General features: G+C 38.8%; 1 long non-coding RNA gene across 2 annotated transcripts in view; it reads right to left on the bottom strand.

The window, feature by feature from the left end:
* LOC135969913 (uncharacterized) overlaps positions 1–19,784 on the bottom strand; it is a 109,890-nt gene that overhangs the window by 72,976 nt on the left and 17,130 nt on the right. The gene's annotated exons all lie outside the window — the stretch shown is intronic.

Below are 19,784 nucleotides of genomic sequence, written 5' to 3'. Positions count from 1 at the left end.
TTCTTTGTTGCCATAGTGAGAGGTGACAATGTGCTAGCACCCCTCACTCTCAGCGCCTTCTCGGCCTCCGCATCCACTCTGGCGGCGCTTGAGGAGCCCTTCAGCCTGCCACAGCACCGTGGGACCCCCTCTCTGGGCTGGCTGAGGCCAGAACCGCCTCCCTCTGCTTGCCAGGAGGTGTGGAAGGAGAGGCGCAGGCAGGAACCAGGGCTGCGCGCGCTGCGCTAGGGGGCCAGTGCGAGTTCCAGCAGGCGCCCGGGCGAGCTCCGCGGGTAGTGAGGGGCTTAGCACCCGGGCCAGCAGCTGCGGAGGTTGCGCCAGGTCCCCCAGCACTGCCTGTCCGCATGCACCACACTTGAATTCTCACTGGGCCTTAGCTGCCTCCTCGCTGGGGCAGGGCTCTGGACCTGCAGCCTGCCATGTGTGAGCTCCCCGCCCCTCTCCGCCCCCCGCCGCCAGCGGTGGGCTCCCTCGCCTGAGCCTCCCAGACAGGCGCCACCCCCTGCTCCGCAGCGCCCGGTCCCATCAACCAGCCAAGGGCTGAGGAGTGCAGGCGCGGCTCAGGACTGGAGGGCAGCTCCACCTGCAGCCCTGGTGCAGTATCCACTAGGTGAAGGCAGCTGGGCTCCTGAGTCTAGTGGGGACTTGCAAAACCTTTATGTCTAACTAAGGGGTTGTAAATAAACCAATCAGTACTCTGTGTCTAGCTCAGGGTTTGTAAATACACCAGTCAGAACTCTGTGTCTAGCTCAGGATTTGTAAAGACACCAATTGGTACTCTGTATCTAGCTAACCTAGTGGGGACTTGGAGAACTTTTCTGTCTAGCACTCTGTGTGTAGCTCAAGGATTGTAAACACATCAATCAGCACTCTGTGTCTAGCTCAAGGTTTGTAAATACACCAATTGGTACTCTGTATCTAGCTAACTTAGTGGGGACTTGCAGAACTTTCCTGTCTAGCACCCTGTGACTCTGTCTACCTCAAGGATTGTAAACGCACCAATCAGCACTCTGTCAAACTGGACCAATCAGCTCTCTGTAAAACGGACCAATCAGCTCTTTGTAAAATAGACCAATCAGCAGGGTGTGCATGGGATCAGATAAGGGAATAAAAGCAGGTTGCCAGAACCACCAGTGGCAAACTGCTTGGGTTCCCTTCCACACTATGGAAGCTTTGTACTTTCATTCTTTGCAATAAATGTTGGTGCTGCTCACTCTTTGGGTCCACGCTGCATTTATGAGCTGTAACACTCACTGGAAGGGTCTGCAGCTTCACTCCTGAAGCCATTGAGACCACCAACCCACTGGAAAGAACGAACAACTCCAGATGCGCTGCCTTTAAGAGCCCTAACACCATGAAGGTCTGCAGCTTCACACCTAACAGCGAGACCATGAACCCACCAGAAGGAAGAAGCTCCAGACACATCTGAACGTCTGAAGGAACAAATTCCAGACACACCATCTTTAAGAACTGTAACACTCACCGCAAGGGTCCGCAGCTTCATTCTTGAAGCCAGTGAGACCAAGAACCCACCAATTCCGGACACAATAGCAAAAGCACAGATCGTTTATCAATCTACGGATCATTTACTCATTTGTTTATTGGGTAAATGTCTATCTCCCTCACTGGAACTTAAGCTGCATGAGGGGAGAGACATTTTCACATTTATAGCACTCAAAATGGCATTTGGTATATAGTTGGTACTCAATGATTACTTGTTAAAGCTTACTAGCTGTGTCTGATACACTCTAAAACTACAGAAAACTTAAAACTCATTAGACAATATGAGACTTTAAGATGTAATATTTAAATGGTAAAATAGGGGACAATTTCCTAAATTTTTATTTTCATTGATACAAACTGGGGTTGTTATATTGTCTAAAGTAAGACTCATTGAAAATGAAAACAATTAAAATGTGAATCTATTAAGTGGCAATAAAACATGCTTGAATTATTTTTCGAAGAATAAAGGAATTGCTATGTGCTGAGTGTTTCTCGGTCAAAATCTAGAGTAATAGTCTAGGCCTCTGACCTTTCTTCCACTCAGACACTCCAGATACACCCTTGCTCATCCTCTTCTTTCCTGCCTCTGTATTCTGGCTGACACTCCTCTTTTATCCAGAATACCCTTGCCCAACAACTCCACATTTTGAAGTTACAGCTCTTCTTCAGATGCTACACTGCTACCCTTCTGTAAAGTATTTTCAGCCTTTGCCATACAGAATTAATCTTCTCCTTGGAACTTAGGGAGGCTATTTGTACCTCCCATGTAACATTTATCACACCCTGTCTTCTGGGTGGAGTGAGAGCTTCTACTAAGCTATGCGAGGACAGGAATCATGTCTTATTCATTGCACACTGCCCTGAAAATACTATATTTTCAACAAATATTTGTCACGTTGAAAGAGGTACTAAAGTTTTCAAACATCCATTACCACCATGGTATGCATTAGGGCTGGAGAAAAGGTAATAACCCACATTACTACCCAAGCTTTCTCATAGTATGAGATTGTTGTGAAGGTAGAAAGGGAGGTAAAAATGTAAACCAACTTCTTGTAAGTTCAACTATGCATAAACAGGCTGAGATTTTGCCCTTATGCCTGACCTCCACAGATAAGAATCACCCTACTTGATTTTGAAATGCTTTGTACATTTTTGACTTTGCCAATAAATAATATTTATAAAGCTTATTCCTTCTTTTACAAATGGATCAACTTGAACAGTTAGACATTCAAGCAAGGCTGATTTGTGGGAAAGGGAATGGGCATGCACATTATTTGATGATTAGAAAAATATCAAGATGCACTACCCACTAAATGCAATGCATCATTCAAGCTTCATTCCTTTAGGGTAATAAGTATTCTCTCAATCTAGATACTCTTGAGACAGTTCACACATTAAGTTAAATAACAGTATTCATATACTAATTGAATTAATGTAATGAGATTTCTTTCCTCTTGATAGTCAGTAATAAACGGTGGCCCTGGAAGAAGGGTGGACTGAAAGAGAGTGTAGAGAGGAAACCTTGTAACAAGTGAAATTGCCCTGGAGCACAGAGTGCTGGGAGCCTTGGCAGACCCTAACAGCAGCTGTAGAGTATTAGGAATCTGAGTGGCAGGGAGAAAAAAAAAAGCCAGAGATGAAAGGAGAACAAAAGAGAAGATACACTGGGTGCTATGGAATTTCTAAAACTTTATCCAAGAGGGCTCTAGGACAACGCTGCATGTAAGAGTTTACATGATACCAAGCAAGTCCTTTGAGTTCATTTAATTATGTTGAAAGTGGGTGGGGGGCGGGAATCAACACTATTTTCTGTTTTGTCATATTCCCTGAGCAGATTCACATTAAGAAACTTTCCCCAAAGTAACCCAGAGATTGTGTTTACATAATCACAAAAATATATACATTAAATATATACTAAAAGGCCTCCAGAATAAATGTCTAGATGACCAGTTGAATCTAAAACCAACATTAGAAAGAACATTTGGCATCACTCAAGAAGATATTTAGATAAACTTCTTTCCTCACCATTTCAATTCAAACATTTGAAGCCCTGATATGCTCCAGAAATTGGATTAGAAACAAAAATAAAGATGTATTTGCTGTCTTCAAAGAGCTAGCAGTCTACTAAGAGAGAGACATAGAGGGAGATGCTCCAGAAAATGTGAAAGGATTGGCTGGTCAGAACAATGTTCATCCAGCTGGGCTCATGCAGAGCCAGCAGCTGAGTGTGCTGTTTGGGGAACGACAGTTTGGTTCTGCCTAAACTACGAAGTGCCGAGATTGGGCTTGGCACACATGTGGGTGACAGAACTCAGACAGCCTTCCCTGGTATGCTGAGCAACTTAGAGGAGCTCTTGTCTAAGGAATGAAAATCTACAAAGAGTTTTATGCAAGGGAGTGAAAAGGTAAATTTGTGGTGATACGCTTTGTGGATTAACATGGACATACTGGGGCATTGAAGTCTATCACGAGGCTATAGCAATAAAGTGAGATACAATGGAGGCATGAACTAGGGCAGGAATAGGAAGGGCCAAAAAGGATGGCAAAAAGCTAATAATGTTCTGGTTCTTGGAAAGGTTCTAGGTTTAGTGGTGTTCACACATATATAATATATATACTTTTTCTGTATTAACTAATTTAAAGGACAATTAAGCAGAGAAGAAAAAGGTGTTGCAGATTACAGGATATTTGTGTGCTGAAAATTGATCATATGTGAGTTAGAAAGTAGAAAAATCTAGAATGAGGATTGTTCCATAGCTATGCATGTCGTGTGCTGAACAAGAACCAGCAGAGGAGGGGAAGTGAGGACTGAAATTCAACCTGAGCTTGGCTTATCAGGTAGGATCTGTATGCCCAAAAGGTCAACTCTTTCTAACTTCCACAAAAGCACTACAAGAGCAAGCAGCAGCCCTGTCCAGGAAAACTCCGTTTTCTATCTTGAGGAAGTGAATGAATGGTGATGTCATTAACAGTGACTGGAATACTGGGGGAAAAAAGACTGTTCTTGGGTAGCAGTGTGGAAAGGAAGAAGAGTGGAATATTAATTTAAGACCATGTAGGACATCCATGTGAAGATGTTCAACAGCAATGTGTATCTATGATTCTCAAGGTCGGGGGAAAAATCAAGGCTGGATACAGAGATCAATGGCAGATATAGGAAATTAAAGAATAAAAGTTATAGAATGTATAAAACTGTAAGAAAGTAGTAAGTATAAAACTGAGCTCACTTAATCTAGCAAAGATGAACCCAGGAAAATGATTTTGGGGCCTATTGCTCTGACCCAAGATTTAACATTCCCTAATACTTCATTTCAATGACATCTTATTGCACTTAACAATTTTCCTGAAAACTTAAAACTCTTTTTCTACAGAAAACCCATTTCATCCCCTAAAGCACCAGCAAGTCCATTTCTCATCAACATTAAGGCTTTTAACTATGTCCTTATCTCTTCTTGAGAAACAACTGATTGCCTGTCATTGGCCTATACTTTTCAAGATGGATTCTGTAAAAGGTATTTTATCTTACACATTGCCTTAGTCGACCAAGGATGTATTGCCTCTTGTTTCAAGATACATTTAATTCAAAATAGAAATTTAAGCCTCTGTCTTTAGCACTTTGTCCTTTTGGCCCCATGGAAAATGAAATTTTTATATAATATTTTTGGTGACATTCATGCCACTCAAATGGTCCAAACATTTTTTAAAGCAACATTGCACTATAACGCCTTAAGGGAAGGGAATTATATCTAAAATGGATTTCTGAAGAAATCTGAAGTGCTTCCACTCAAACAATCACAAAGATCTTAATGGGTGGGTTCTTAGCCAAAAAAAAAAAACCTAGGTTATCTGATTAACAAAGGTTTAACTATTATTAGTTATACTTTCCTGTGAAGAGAGAATGAGGCCATACTTTGTGTTAAGCCCCTATCTTTCACCGTATACAACAATTAGCACAAGATGAATTAAAGACTTAAGACCTCAAAATATAAAATCCAGGATGAAAACCTAGGAAACACCATTCCAGACACTGGCATTGAGAAGTAATTTATGACTAATTTCTCAAAAGCAATTGCAACAAAAACAAAAATTGACAAGTGGGACCTAACTAAACTAAAGAGCTTTTGCACAGAAGAAGAAACTATCAACAGAGTAAACAGACAGTCCACAGAATGGAAGAAAATATTTACAAACTGTACATCCAACAAAGGTCTAATATTCAGAATCTGTAAGGAACTTAAATAATTCAACAAATAAAAAACAAATAACCTCATCAAAAAGTGGGCAAAAAACATGAACAGACACTTCTCAAAAGAAGACATACAAGCAGCCAACTAACATAAGAAAAAAATGCTCCACATTACTAATCATCAGAGAAATGCAAATCAAAACCACAAAGAGATACCATTTCATACTAGTCAAAATGGCTATTCTTAAAAAGTCAAAACACAACAGATGCTGGTGAGGCTGCGGAGAAAAGGGAAAAGCTTATACACTGTTGGTGAGAATGTAAATTAGTTCAGCCACAGTGAAAACCAGTTTAGAGATTTCCCAAAGAAATTAAAACAGAAATACCATTTGACCTAGCAATTCCATTACTGGATCTATATCTGAAAGAAAACAGTGTCCTACCAAAGACAGATGTACTCACATATTCATTGCAGCACTATTCACACTAGCAAAGACACAAAATCAACCTAGGTGCATGTCAGTTGTGGACTGGATAAAGAAAATGTTGTACATATAAACCATGGAATACTATGCAGCCATAAAAATGAACGAAATCATGTATTTTGCACCAACATGGATGCATCTGGAGGCCATTATCCTAAAAGAATTAATGCAGGAACAGAGAACCACATGTTCTCACTTACAAGTGAGAACTAAATATTTAGTACTCACGGACATAAAGATGGCAACAATAGAAACTGGAGAATCCTAGGCGGGGAGGGAGAGAGGAGGGGAAATTGGTTGAAAAACTAACTATTGGGTACTGTGCTTAGTACGTGAGTGACAGGAAAATTTGTGCCCCAAACCTCAGCATCAAACAATATACCCAGGTAACAAATCTGCACACGTACCCCCTGAATCTAAAATAAGCATTGAAAAAAGAAGGGACATAGGAATTCAAAGAAGAATGCCACATAAAGACAGATATCACATGTTCTCACTCATGTGCAGGAGCTAAAAAAGTGAATCTCATGAAGATAGAAAGTAGAGTTCTGATTACCAGAATCCAGAGGGGGGCATCATGGGAATGAAGGGGTTGAGGGAAGAATATAAATGTATTTAAACTCTACACTTAAAATTGGTAAAGATGGCTAATTATTTATGTATATTTTTACCTCAAAAAAATTTTAAAAATAAAAGGTTGTTTGGGTAACACATTATCCCTACCCTTTAGAAATTTAATCTAGCAAATTGTCAAGAGTAAAATATCCCAGATCATGAACTGGGACAACTTCCCCAGTTCTAATTATATGAGAAAATATGAAGATCATAATTAAACTTTTATATTAATTTTACTATTATAAAATGTTACTTCATAATCCAATTCATTCCACTATTGCACCCTTTCTTCTTTAAGTTTTTAATTTTAAAACTCCAAAATAAAACAGGCTTATCCGACTTATTATTTATGATAGTCTAATACACTTATCACTATTCAAGGTAAATGTCATATGAAAGGAAATAAATTATGTATCCAGGAAGGCTGCAGTTCATAATTCCTTGCCTCTTTAATGTCAGTGCATTCTGGACAGGTTTTCAGGGTCAAACTAGCAGTTAATGTAGATTATGTAGATTCGGCCCTGACCATCATTTAATGACCCAGAAACTCCTGTGTTTCCCAGTCTGAATTACAAATGAATTTGATGTCACAATTATTTTTATTTTGCTCACCTGATTATACCCTGAAAAGTAAAATAAAAAGTCCAAGAGAGTGTATCATGTCATTTATTCTCCTTGGAACTAACAGAGCATGTACCTTGTCTACTCAGCCAATAAATAATTGAGCACATACATGGTTCCAGGCACTGCATTAGTTAGGAATGGTATCTATGTTGGTAAATAGTATAGTCTCTGACTTCTTAGAAACATATTTTTCCATGTCATAGTATATGTCTATCACATTTCTTTTATATATAGAGAGAGAGATAGAGAGTGCAGAGGGCAGTGGGAAAGACAGGGTCTCACTATGCTGCCCAGGCTGGTCTTGAACTCCTGGCCTCAAGCAACGCTCCCATCTCAGCCTCCCAAGGTGCTGGGATTACACACCCAGCCCTATCACATTTCTTTATGAGTTTGTGAACTCTCAGAAACACACTAGTTGAGCATCTCTTCAAATGATGTTTAAGAGGGGAAAAAGAAACTCTAGAAGTCAGAGCTATTTCTCAGGATGTAAATCATCCTAAGTGAAGTTCCTTTAAATGAAGTCATATCACATGATATAACATAAACACCCAAAGAAGATTACACAGAAGAACCCTATCTATAGTTCAATTCAAAATGATCTTATTATATAATTTGATAGTTATCACGATGTGGTTCAAGAACTGGAGCATCCACAATCAACTTGTGTGACAAAAACAAAAGTGACAAGCATTAGGAAGTTGAGCAGTATTAAAGGGGTAGAGCATCTTCCCAACAAAAAATGCAACATATTTTAAATTTTTCTTTATATTCCTATTCCCTACACCACTCTTGCCATTCCCTTGATAGATAGGAAGAGAATAAGCCATCGCAGGTTTTCTTCTCCCTTCTCAAACCTTGTCTAGATGTATTATTGCCCTTAGATTTTCAACAACTCCCACAGAGATTCTCTACAAATTGTTCTGGATCTCAAAAGAGCTTCCAAATACATGACTTGTTTCTGTCTTTTCTGGGAAATGGAGGTATTCTCAAATTATGTCCTCAGATTCTAGTTTTCTAGTCCTGAGAAGACATTTATTTCCCTTAATTCCTCAAAATATTCTCCTCTTCCTCCTCCTCCTCCTCCTCCTCCTCCTCTTCCTACACACACACATACACACACACACACACTTGCATTTATTTGTCTTCTCTTCCTCTGCCTAGTAGTCAAAAGAATCTGAATTAAGGATACCACATAGATTGCCAAAATAAGATAAACCAAGGACAAAAACAGACACTACAGACACTTAGTTGGATAAAACATCTGAAACAGGCCCAGATGCAATTTCAGAAAGCTCTTGTCCTATTCATAATGGATTGGCCCATTCATTAAATCAACCTATAAGCTGGCTTTTTCTTGGCAACCATCATCTACAAGGAGTCAGACTTTAAAAGGTCATTTTTTTGGAATCTTATATTTGGCACACACTGGCTGGAACAAAGCATTAAATCTCATTTAGTCACTCTTTCATACAGACCATAGAAAGAAAGAAAATGCCACTCTAGCATATTACATAAACAAAAGGTTAATATGAAAACAAAGGTTTTTTTGAGTCGACTTTTGTTTTGCAAAAGGAGAAATAAACAATGCCATTATTGTGTTTTATGACCTAAGTCGTTGGTGTGCCTAAAATTCCATAGTAATTCATGGCCTAGTAAAATAATAATAATAATAATAATACACAGACACACACACACACACACAGAGGCATGTATATACTTATATATATGAATATATATATATATATATTTCTAGCAGTACTAGAGATGGATATATTCTCCTTTAGTCTTTTCCTTCCTATATTACTTTTTTTAAACTTTCATTTTATGTTCATATGCAGGTTATATAGGTAAACTCACGTCACAGGGGTTTGTTGTATAGATTATTTCATCACTGTACTAAGCCTAGTATCCAATAGGTTTTTTTTTCTTTGTTTTTTTTTTTTTTTTTTTTTTTTTGTTGTTGTTGTTGTTGTTTTCTGATCCTCTCCCTCCTCTCATCTTCTACCTTCAGGTAAGTGCCTTCTACCTTCAGGTAAGTGCCAGTGTCTGATGTTCCCTTCTGTGTATCCAGGTATTCGCATTATTTAGTTCCCACTTATTCGTGAGAACATGTAGTTTTTGGTTTTCTGTGCCTGAGTTAGTTTGCTAAGGATAATGGTCTCCAGCTCCCTTTATGTTCCTGAGAAGAACATGATCTCATTCTTTTACGGCTGCATAATATTCAGTGGTGTATATGCACCAGATTTTCTTTATCCAGTCTGTCAATGATGGACATTTAGGTTGATTCCATGTCTTCGCTACTGGGAATAGTGCTGCAATTAACATATGCATGCGTGTGTCTTTACGATAGAACAATTTATATTTGTTTGCGTATGTTCCCAGCAATGGGATTGCTGGATCAAATGGTAGTTCTTTTTTATCTCTTTGAGGAATCACCACCCTGCTTCCAGAATGGTTGAACTAGTTTACACTCCCGCCAACAGTGTGTAGGTATTCCCTTTTCTCCACAACTTCACCAGCATCTGTTATTTTTTTTTTACTTTTTAATAGTAGCCATTCTGACTGGGGTGAGATAGTAGCTCATTGTGGTTTCAATTTGCATTTCTCTAATGATTAGTGATATTGAGCTCTTTTTCATATGCTTGTTGGCCACATGTATGTCTTCTTTTGAGAAGTGTCTGTTCATGTCCTTCGCCCAGTTTTTAAGGAGGTTGTTTGTTTGTTTTTCTTGTAAATTTGTTTAAGTTCCTTATAGATGCTGGATTTTAGGCCTTTGTGAGAGACGTAGCTTGAAAACATTTTCTCCCATTCTGTAGATTATCTGTTCACTCTGGTAATAGTTTATTTTGCTTTGCAGAAGCTCTTTATAGATTCCATTTGTCAATTTTTCTTTTTGTTGCAAATGCTTTTGGCATTTTTGTAGTGAAATCTTTGCCCCTTCCTACATCCAGAATGGTATTGCCTAGGTTGTCTTCCAGGGTTTTTTTAGTTTGGGGATTTACATTTAAGTCTTTAATGCACCTTGAGTTTATTTTTGTTTATGATGTAACAAAGGGGTCCAGTTTCAATATTCTGCATATGACTAGTTAATTATCCCAGCACCATTTATTGAATAGGGAATCCTTTCCCCATTGCTTGTTTGTGTCAGTTTTGTCAAAGATCAAGTGGTTGCAGTTGTGCAGCTTTATTTCTGGTCTCTCTATTCTGTTCCATTGGTCTATGTGTCCGTTCTTATAACAGTGCAATACTGTTTTGGTTACTGTAACCCTGTAGTATAGTTTGAAGATGGGTATGTGATGCCTCCAGCTTTGTTCTTTTTGCTTAGGATTGCCTTGGCTATTTGGGCTCTTTTTTGGTTCCATGAGATTTTTAAAATACTTTTTTCTAGTTCTGTGAATAATGTCGTTGGTAGTTAGATAGGAATAAGATCGAATCTGTAAATTGCTTTGGGCAGGTTGGCCATTTTAATGATATTGATTCTTCCCATCCATCTGCATGGGATATTTTTCCATTGTTTGTGTCATCTCTGCTTTCTCTGAGCAATGTTTTGTAATTCTCATTGGAGAGATCTTTCACCTCCCTGGTTATCTGTATTTCTAAGTATTTTATTCTTTCTGTGGCAACTGTGAATGGGATTGCATTCCTGATTTGGCTCTTGGCTTGGCAGTTGTATAGAAATGTTAGTGATTGTTGTATATTGATTTTGTATCCTGAAACTATGCTGAAGTTTTTTATCAGCTTAAGGAGCTTTTGGTCAGAGACTATGGAGTTATCTACATATAGAATCATGTCATCTGCAAACAGGGATAGTTTGACTTCCTCTCTTCCTATTGGATGTTCTTTCTTTCTTTCTCTTGCCTAATTGCTCTGGCCAGGACTTCCAATACTACATTGAATAAGAATGGTGAGAGAGGGCATCTTTGTCTTATGCTGATTTTCAAGGGGAATGCTTCCAGCTTTTGCCTATTCAGTATGATGTTGCCTGTGGGTCTGTCATACATGGCTCTTATTATCTTGAGGTATATTCCTTCAATACCTAGTTTATCATATTCTCTCTTTTAAAATAATATATCCATGCCCCATTCCCATAGAGTGTACTGTCACATCCCAAACTGACACCTTGGCCAAAGCTTACTAGAAGAAAATTTTCTAGCTGAACCAATTATATTGCCTCACACTGATTGTATTAGAGTTCACTGAGAGAACTCGGTCACTAAGTATTTCGGCTTTGAGGTAATTTAAAGGGAACTAGAATGGTCATTATTCACCTTATGCAAAATGACAAGGAAGTCAGTTAGCAAAAAAATTAAGAGAATAAGGCAAATGCAAGAGAACTGCAGAGATGGGGATTTTGAGGACAGGAGAGGCAGAGAGAGTGACTGCCTTGAATTTGGATGATTTTTTTACAACTGATGGCAATGCCTCCTGTGGTTAAACTGCACCTCCTGCCTTTGGGTTCTATAACCCAAATCTTCTTTTTGGCTCAGTATATTTTTAATAGGCTTTATTTGTTATAGTCAAGTCATCTTTGATCAAGACATTGATTTCTTTTATGTACAGAGATAAAAACAAGGTGCCAGGCGTTGTCAGAAAGCCTGACTCTCATCTTGTCTCAAAATTAGTATCTACTGAGCATATGTCATTGTTCAAAACAACCGTGTGATCCTAGGAAAGTAATGTTAACTCTGAGTCTGTTTTCTTACCTTTGAAATAAAAGTGGAAGGATTTCTGTACTTGACAGGATGGCAGATTAGATACCCTGAACAACCCTTTTGAATAAGATGTCAGATAAAAATTTTTTAAGTATTTTTTTACATGAATCACTGAGCTAACACAAAAGCAATGAAGACATCAAGCTTCAGAAGTAAAGTAACCTGGAAAGTCTAGGAGATAAAAGAGTGCCAAGGCTGACTTTTGACCTGAAGACTATCACTAAAGTTGGAAGGCCTTGAGCTTCCACTCTGACACCTGCTCAGAAGGTAAGGAATGGGACATAAATCCCAGGCCTCCTCAAGGATGTGTAATCTAAGTGATTCCTGCTATACTCACGATGTAAGTATGGGTGAGGCATAGGCTCCATTGCACAGAATGGAACAGAAAAGAAATTCACCTATTTCATCTATGTTCCCTTGAAGAGGAAAAAAATTATATTTACTCTGGTAATTTAGAGCCATAAGCCATTCTTAAAGCATATTTGCAACCTGAAGTCATACTATTTGTGTGATTTGAAGAAGGAAAAAAAAAAACCTTAAGAGGAAAGTTTAATTTATGGTGGTTCCAGATTGGGAGCAGCCTCAGAGAACTGGCAGAGTAAATGCAAATCTTACTTTGAGGTATATTGATCATCAACTAATTAAACAAAGAATAATTCAGAAAGTAAATTTAATGCAGCACTATTTTCTGAATACAAAACTGATCATGTAGCTCCGTTGCTTAGAATATTTCATGGCCTTTCAAAAGTTGAGCTAATTCAACTTCTTTCCAATAACACAATTTTCTACTTATGATGCATTTTATCTCCCAGATCCACATATCTGAGTTGTTCGGGAGTTTTAAAACACACAAGGGAGTGGAAGGAATTTCTCCAACAGGGCATCCAGCAATTATCTGCTGAAATGAAAGCTATGAGTACCACTTGACTGTTTAGAGATCTTTATACCACTGGGAAAATAGGCAAAAGGAGGTGTTACAGTGTTGATCACTATGCTGAAGGAGCTGCTGCTATTATAGCTATTATATAGGATCAGGGAAATGGCTGGAATTCAGGTAATTCCCTGGACACCTTCTTTTACAACTATGCTTAAAACATATGGTTAAAAACAAATATGTAGTAAAATCCAGCGAAGGACCAGCAGGGTTTCAGATATTTAAAGAATAAATATTTGGAGCATATCATTGGGCAAACAACCCCTACCAAGGGCAAAGGGAACTGGAAAAGGTAGTGCAGAAGAAATCATAAATGCGAGAGATGAAACTCTAACCCTGCTCATATTCCCTTCATTGCTGAGTCATTTTTCTTTTAGTAATTTCCTTTCTCTTTCACATTGCCCTCCACCAATATTGAAGATAGCGTTTAGTGATGGTAATTAACCTTGCCATTTAGCCCATAATGTGAGTATTATAAGGATAAAATTGATCTCAAGGAAACCATACAAGGAATAAACATTGCCCAGATATCCCCATACTTGGAACAAGATGCAGGAACCAATCACAATTTTAGTCTATTTCCATTTGGGAAAGGGGTGAGTATAGTTTAGGTTGGTTGTAGATAATGTAAGAGGTAGAAATATTTGTGAAACTCCGTATCAGTGCTTCTCAACCTTTTATTATTACCTCCCCCAGAAAGAAAAATCCAGTTCAATTCAAATCTCCCTAATGAAGATTTGTGTCCTGTAGAGTTAAACTTTGGAGGACCACAAACCTTTGAAATACTGTATTCGTTTCTTATTCCTGCTAGAACAAATTACCACAATCTAGTATCTTAAGGCATAATTTTTTTCTATTATAATTCTGGAGGTCAGAAGCTCAAAATCAGACTGACTGGGCTAAAACCAAGGTGTTAACAGATCTCTTCAATATATTTCATTTTTGCCTGAGTTAGCCAGTGCTTTCTTTTGCATAAATGCAAATAACTCTACTCATTCAGAATAAGATAATTTCAGATAATAATCTAACAATTTTAGGGTCCAGGATTTCAAGAAAAAAATGAATCATCACAAAAGTCATTTCACTTTCACTTTGAGTCAAAAGAAAGGAAAGAAGTTAGGCAATTAACAATTAAATAACTAGAGTAGCACTATCCAACAGAATTTTCTGTAATGATGGCAACGTCCTCTATTTCTGCTGCCCAGTACAGCAGCTACTAGCCTCATGAAGTGAGTGAGCACCAAGGAACTAAATTTATAATTTTATTTAATTTGTATATATCTTAATTTAAATGGTCACATGTACCATACTGGACAGAGACAAATTCAAATGCTTATATTTTTGTGATTAAGAATAGTCTTACATATGAAAGAGCACCTTAAATAAAGGATTAGATATTTAAACACGAACATGAATACTAATTACTCTAATTTTTTTTGAGACAACATCTCCCACTATCACCAAGGAGGGAATGCAGTGGTGCAATCATAATCACAATTCACTGCAGCCTCAATCTCTTGGGCTCAAGTGATCCTTGTGCCTCAGCCTCCCAAGTAGCTAGTACTACAGGTGTGCATGACTGCACCTAGCTAACTTTTTTTAACTTTTGGTAGAGATGGGGGTCTTATTATGTTGCCCAGCTGGTCTCAAATTCCTGGTCTCAGGTGATCCTCCCACCTCAGTCACCCAAAATTCTGGGATTATAGGCATGAGCCACTGTGTCTGACCTAATTTAATTTTTACAAATACTCTTTGTATTAGTCTGTTCTTGCATTGCTATGAAGAAACACCTCAAAACTGCCTTACAGTTCTACAGACTATACAAGCATGACTCTAGCATCTGCTTCCGGTGAGGCCTCAGGCAGCTTCCAATCATGGAAAAATGTCTAAAGAGAGAAGGCAATGTCATGTAGCAAGAGAGGGAGTAAGAGAGAGAGAGAAGGGGAGGTCCCAGACTTTTAAACAGCCAGATCTCCTGTAAACTAACTGAGCAAGAATTCACCATCACTAAGGAGATAGTGCTAAACCATTCATGAGGGATCCACCCCTATGATCAAATCACCTCCCACCAGGCCGCACCACACTGGGAATCACATTTCATCATGAGATTTGGAGGAAACAAACATCCAAACCATATCACTCTTAAATTGTATAACAGAGATCCATGATCAGTAGGCTGGATATTTTGTTGCCCATCTAGATCAAGACCCTCTCTTTCTCTTCGCTACTCAAGGCCCCTTAGGCTGACATGTGTAGATTAATAAAATGGACTCCCTTGCCCTCTGGCTTCTATTTTGGGGTTGGTTTCTGGGAATTCCCTGCAGAAAGATAGAAGAGAGGAATGAAGTTGGATTATTTATCTCCAAGGCCGCTGTGGGCTACCAATTTCCCTCAACCACAAGCCACAGTTCCTTTCCCACAGCCCTCTCCAAATGCCCTCTCTGTTTCATGCTTCTGGTAACTACTCTTCCACTTTTGCCTCTTCGGGCCTCCAGATCATGATGGTGCCCCATTATTACTAATTCCCAGGTCCTTACTGTGCTATGGCTTTGCTGGTATACCTCCACATACCCTGTCCTTATTTACTACCCTGTTACTACCCTGTTTATTTATTACTCAGTTTGAGTATCCCATCTGTTTCACTCTGACTGAAAAAAACAGTCAACATTTCCTTTTACTAATAATTGAGAATTAGGCTTAAGACCATAAGCTAACAAATTAATAAATTTTTCCATAGAGCTAAAAGAGGCCCCTAATTTTATTGATGATTGCTATAGATATTCATCATTATGTGCACACATACATACACACACACACACACACACACACACATATACACAGACAGAGTTAGGAATAAAATTTAACTAAAAAATCAAAGGGGAAGTAACAATATTTCTAGTATTCAAAGTAGATAGCAAGGTTCTTCTACAAAAGTGTTTACAAATGTGTTGACATGAATACTAGATTGCAGTTTGGTCAGACTCCTGAGAAGCTGGGGTTTTCAAGTGCACTTGGAAAAGAAGATAAAATATCATTGGATTCCCATTCGTTCAGTCCAGTTAGGTCACTATTAATCAAAAAAGAAAGTGGAAATAGAATTTGGTGTTGTCAACTACACACAGTTGGAAACAAAATATGAAAACCTTACTTGTTTCCAAGATGAGGGTATGCTATATCCAAAAGAAACTTTAGAGCTCACCTAATCCAAGATATTCCAGATTGTGCTGTGAGTGGTCCTGGGGTCCCTACAACCCTTTTACAGAGGATTCCTTAGTCTGATAGGATTCAGCCCTTCACCCACCACTCTTATTTCAAGAGAAGCAATTCTGATGTTAACCCCCAAATGTTTTAATTTGAATAAATAAGTCATTGTTAGATAAAAACAAAAGAAAAATATAAAAGCCATTTCGGATTCAAAGCCATTTATTTACTTCCCATTAACTAATTGAGTTCTATCTAAGTAAGAAACTTCCTGACTATTAAATACTTTGCTCCTCAACTTAGGTCCTAGAGTACCTTCCAATTGTTCTTACTATCATATTACAGTCATTCTAATGAAAACATTAATGATTTCCTTTTACACACACACACATGCATGTATATATATTAAATGTGTATGTTAAGATCTAGATAATGTATATTACATATATGTTTATTTATTTATAAAAATTTTAAGGATCTTTATTAGGATGTATGATCCAAAGTTCAGTTGCTGGCTAGAGTGGTTAAAGTAATACAAGTTTCTGTAACAAATAAACCCAAAATATATTTTGCCTCAAACTCAATGGGATTTTATTTCTTGCTGGGAAGGTGATCAGTTCAGTAGAGCTGTCCTCCTTACAGTCATTCAGGGACCTAAAGTGACAGAGGCTTTGCCACCTTCAATAGGTAGAGACCAAGGCCATGATGGTCATTTCCCTCTGAGCCAGCTCTAAGGGGAAATTAACATGGAAGACCACATCTGGAAGATTTTTCAAGGCCAGGAAAATGTGACATATATCACTTCTACTCACATTCCATGAGCTAAAACTCAGTTAGTTACATAGCTACCAAACTGCAACTGAGGATGGGAAGCAAGTCTAGACATGTGCTCATGAAGGAAAGGACAGGGATTTGGGGACTATCTAGCAGCTCTGTCACAATGGCATTGAACCTTTCTTTCTTTCCATTCCCAAAACACATACCTAGGACACAGGAAGAGAGAGTCAGCCCCATTTTCTAAATGGGAAAACTAAAAGCAAAATGTGCTGACAGGAGAAACCTCTCCCCTTTCTTCGGCCTGAGTCTTGTATTAAGTGTTCCAAATTGTCCTGGTTATTCTAGGGAGAGGAGTCCGTAGAAATAAGAGCTAGCTCCACTACTGGCTCAGAGAACAACACTGGCTTCATTCGTTGCTTTATTTCCCAGCACACCATCTATGAAATTCACCGCCCTCTACAGGAGACATTTATCCTATTGACTTATGACAGAAAACTATACACTTACTGCTTATTTCTCAAGTAGTGGTCTGTGGCTAAACCCTCTACCATAGTTATCAAAATGCACAGTGGTTATTTAAGATAACACCAGCTGCTCGCGAGAAATCTTGAAATCTCAGTGGCTTACCATATAATAAATGTATCTCTCTTGCATATAAAGAAAAATGAGTGTTCCTGATCTGCTGCCAGTTCTCCTGTGAGCATTAATTCAAGATCCAGCCTCCATTCAATTGACTGCTTTTCTGTTTTCAACATGTGGTTTCCAAGGTTACCCCGGGGATGTTCATCCAGACAGCCAGTGAGAAAAAGAGGGGATGGAGAAGGTGTGTCTCATTCTTGACCCTCTCTTCCTGCAAGTGACACATAAATCATCACTGCTCACATTTTACTGACAAAGCTATTAGTATAGCCACGCCTAAATGTAAGGGAGGCTGGGAAAATAGTTATTTCCCAGCAAGAGTTCTATGCTATAATAAGAAAGGCGTAAGTTTTTGATGAAGAGCTAGCTCTCTGTGTTACAACTCATTAGGAGCCAGTAGAAAGAATCCCTTTACTTGGCTAGTTGTTATCAGTGCCACAAACAGTTCTATTTGCATAAATAATCTTACAGAGGGTTTTCTTTAGCCCAGTGCGGCTAAGCTTTTAACGTAAGAGAACACTTTGAAATGTAAGCAAATTGTTATGAATAAGTATGCACTGCATTCTTAAAGGATCCATAGCTTTTACATTAGATTTTCAGAGGGCTTTAAGACCTACCAAACTTTTTTTTTAATGATTGCCATAGTAGGGTTATTTTGGTTTTTTGTTTGTTTGTTTGTTTGCTTGCTTGCTTGTTTTTTTTGAGACAGAGTCTCACTCTGTCGCCAGGCTGGAGTGCAATGGCACGATCTCGGCTCACTACAACCTCCATCTCCCGGGTTCAAGCAATTCTCCTGCCTCAGCCTCCTGAGTAGCTGGACTACAGGCGCCCACCACCACACATGGCTATTTTGTTGTTGTTGTTGTTGTTGTTGTTGTTGTTGTTGTTGTTGTATTTTTAGTAGAGACGGGGTTTCACTGTGTTAGCCAGGATGGTCTCCATCTCCTGATCTCGTGATCCGCCTACCTCGGCCTCCCAAAGTGCTGGGATTACAGGTGTGAGCCACCAGGTTGAGCAGTAGTATATTTTTTTAAAGTAGCTCTGCCCTTCTAGGCACCATTCCCTAACCCAGTGGTTCGTGTCATCAGACCCACTGAAGATCACTTTGAATGCACAGATTTCAGGACACTAACCAGCCCTATTCATTAACAATTAAGTTGGGCAGAGGGAAAGACATTAGGCATCCTGGAAATACATATTTTTTTACAACTCTTCAAGGAGCCATTGTCCTTACTCTTTAGGCTAACCTGAACAGATGCATCATTTATTGCAGAGAGGTGAGGATGCTCACTCCTCACTAATGTTGCCGGCGATTAGCTGCCCCCACTCAGAGCACATCTGTGTTCCCTACAGTCTATTCAACGTTCCCAGATTGTTTCTAACATAAACAACTTTCAGTACATTTGTCAGACCCACTTTCCATTTCATACATCCCTTAAGTGTGCCTTTTTAATTACAATGACTGATGTTTATTAACTATCTCTCATGTGCTGGGTATCATGCTTTTCACTCTATATTTCATTTAAAATGCACAGCAACCCATTTACAGGGGCTTATAGACCTGTATAACTTATGCAACATCACAGGGCTAAGGGCCTAAACCTAGATTCAAATCTCATTGCCTGATTCCAATCTATTTGTCTTATTCAAAAACCTACTTTTTTTTTTAAGAGACAGGGTCTTGCTATGTTGCCCAGGCTGGTCTCTAACTCCTGAGCTAAAGTAATCCTCTTGCTTTGGCCTTCCAAAGTTCTAGGATTACAGGCTTGAGCCATCACATCTGGCCCTCAAGAACCTACTTTTAATCTCTCCTCTTCTTTAGAAAATTGCAGGAATTTTTCATGGTTTTATTATTTGCTTCTCTTCCTCTCAGCAGATTTTGCTTTCTCTCTCTGCTACTACTTTAGGTTCTTATCTTTCCTAGTTTAAAATTTTAATTCTGAGTAGTCTATGTGTAAAACGGAGAACCTGTATAAGTTTCTTAGTGGTAACAATGCAAGTATAACTGTTCATCAATTTTTTAAGTCAGAAGCACCAAATGAAGTCCATGTGAAACATTCTGGGTCTTACCAGAATGTCGGGTAGAGCTACAAAGTCCTTTTTTCTGC

The sequence above is a fragment of the Macaca fascicularis genome, chromosome 3 (genome assembly GCF_037993035.2).
Source record: "Macaca fascicularis isolate 582-1 chromosome 3, T2T-MFA8v1.1".
Lineage (NCBI taxonomy): Eukaryota > Metazoa > Chordata > Mammalia > Primates > Cercopithecidae > Macaca > Macaca fascicularis.
Note: the sequence above shows the minus strand (reverse complement) of the source record. Positions and strands in the feature narration are given on the sequence as shown.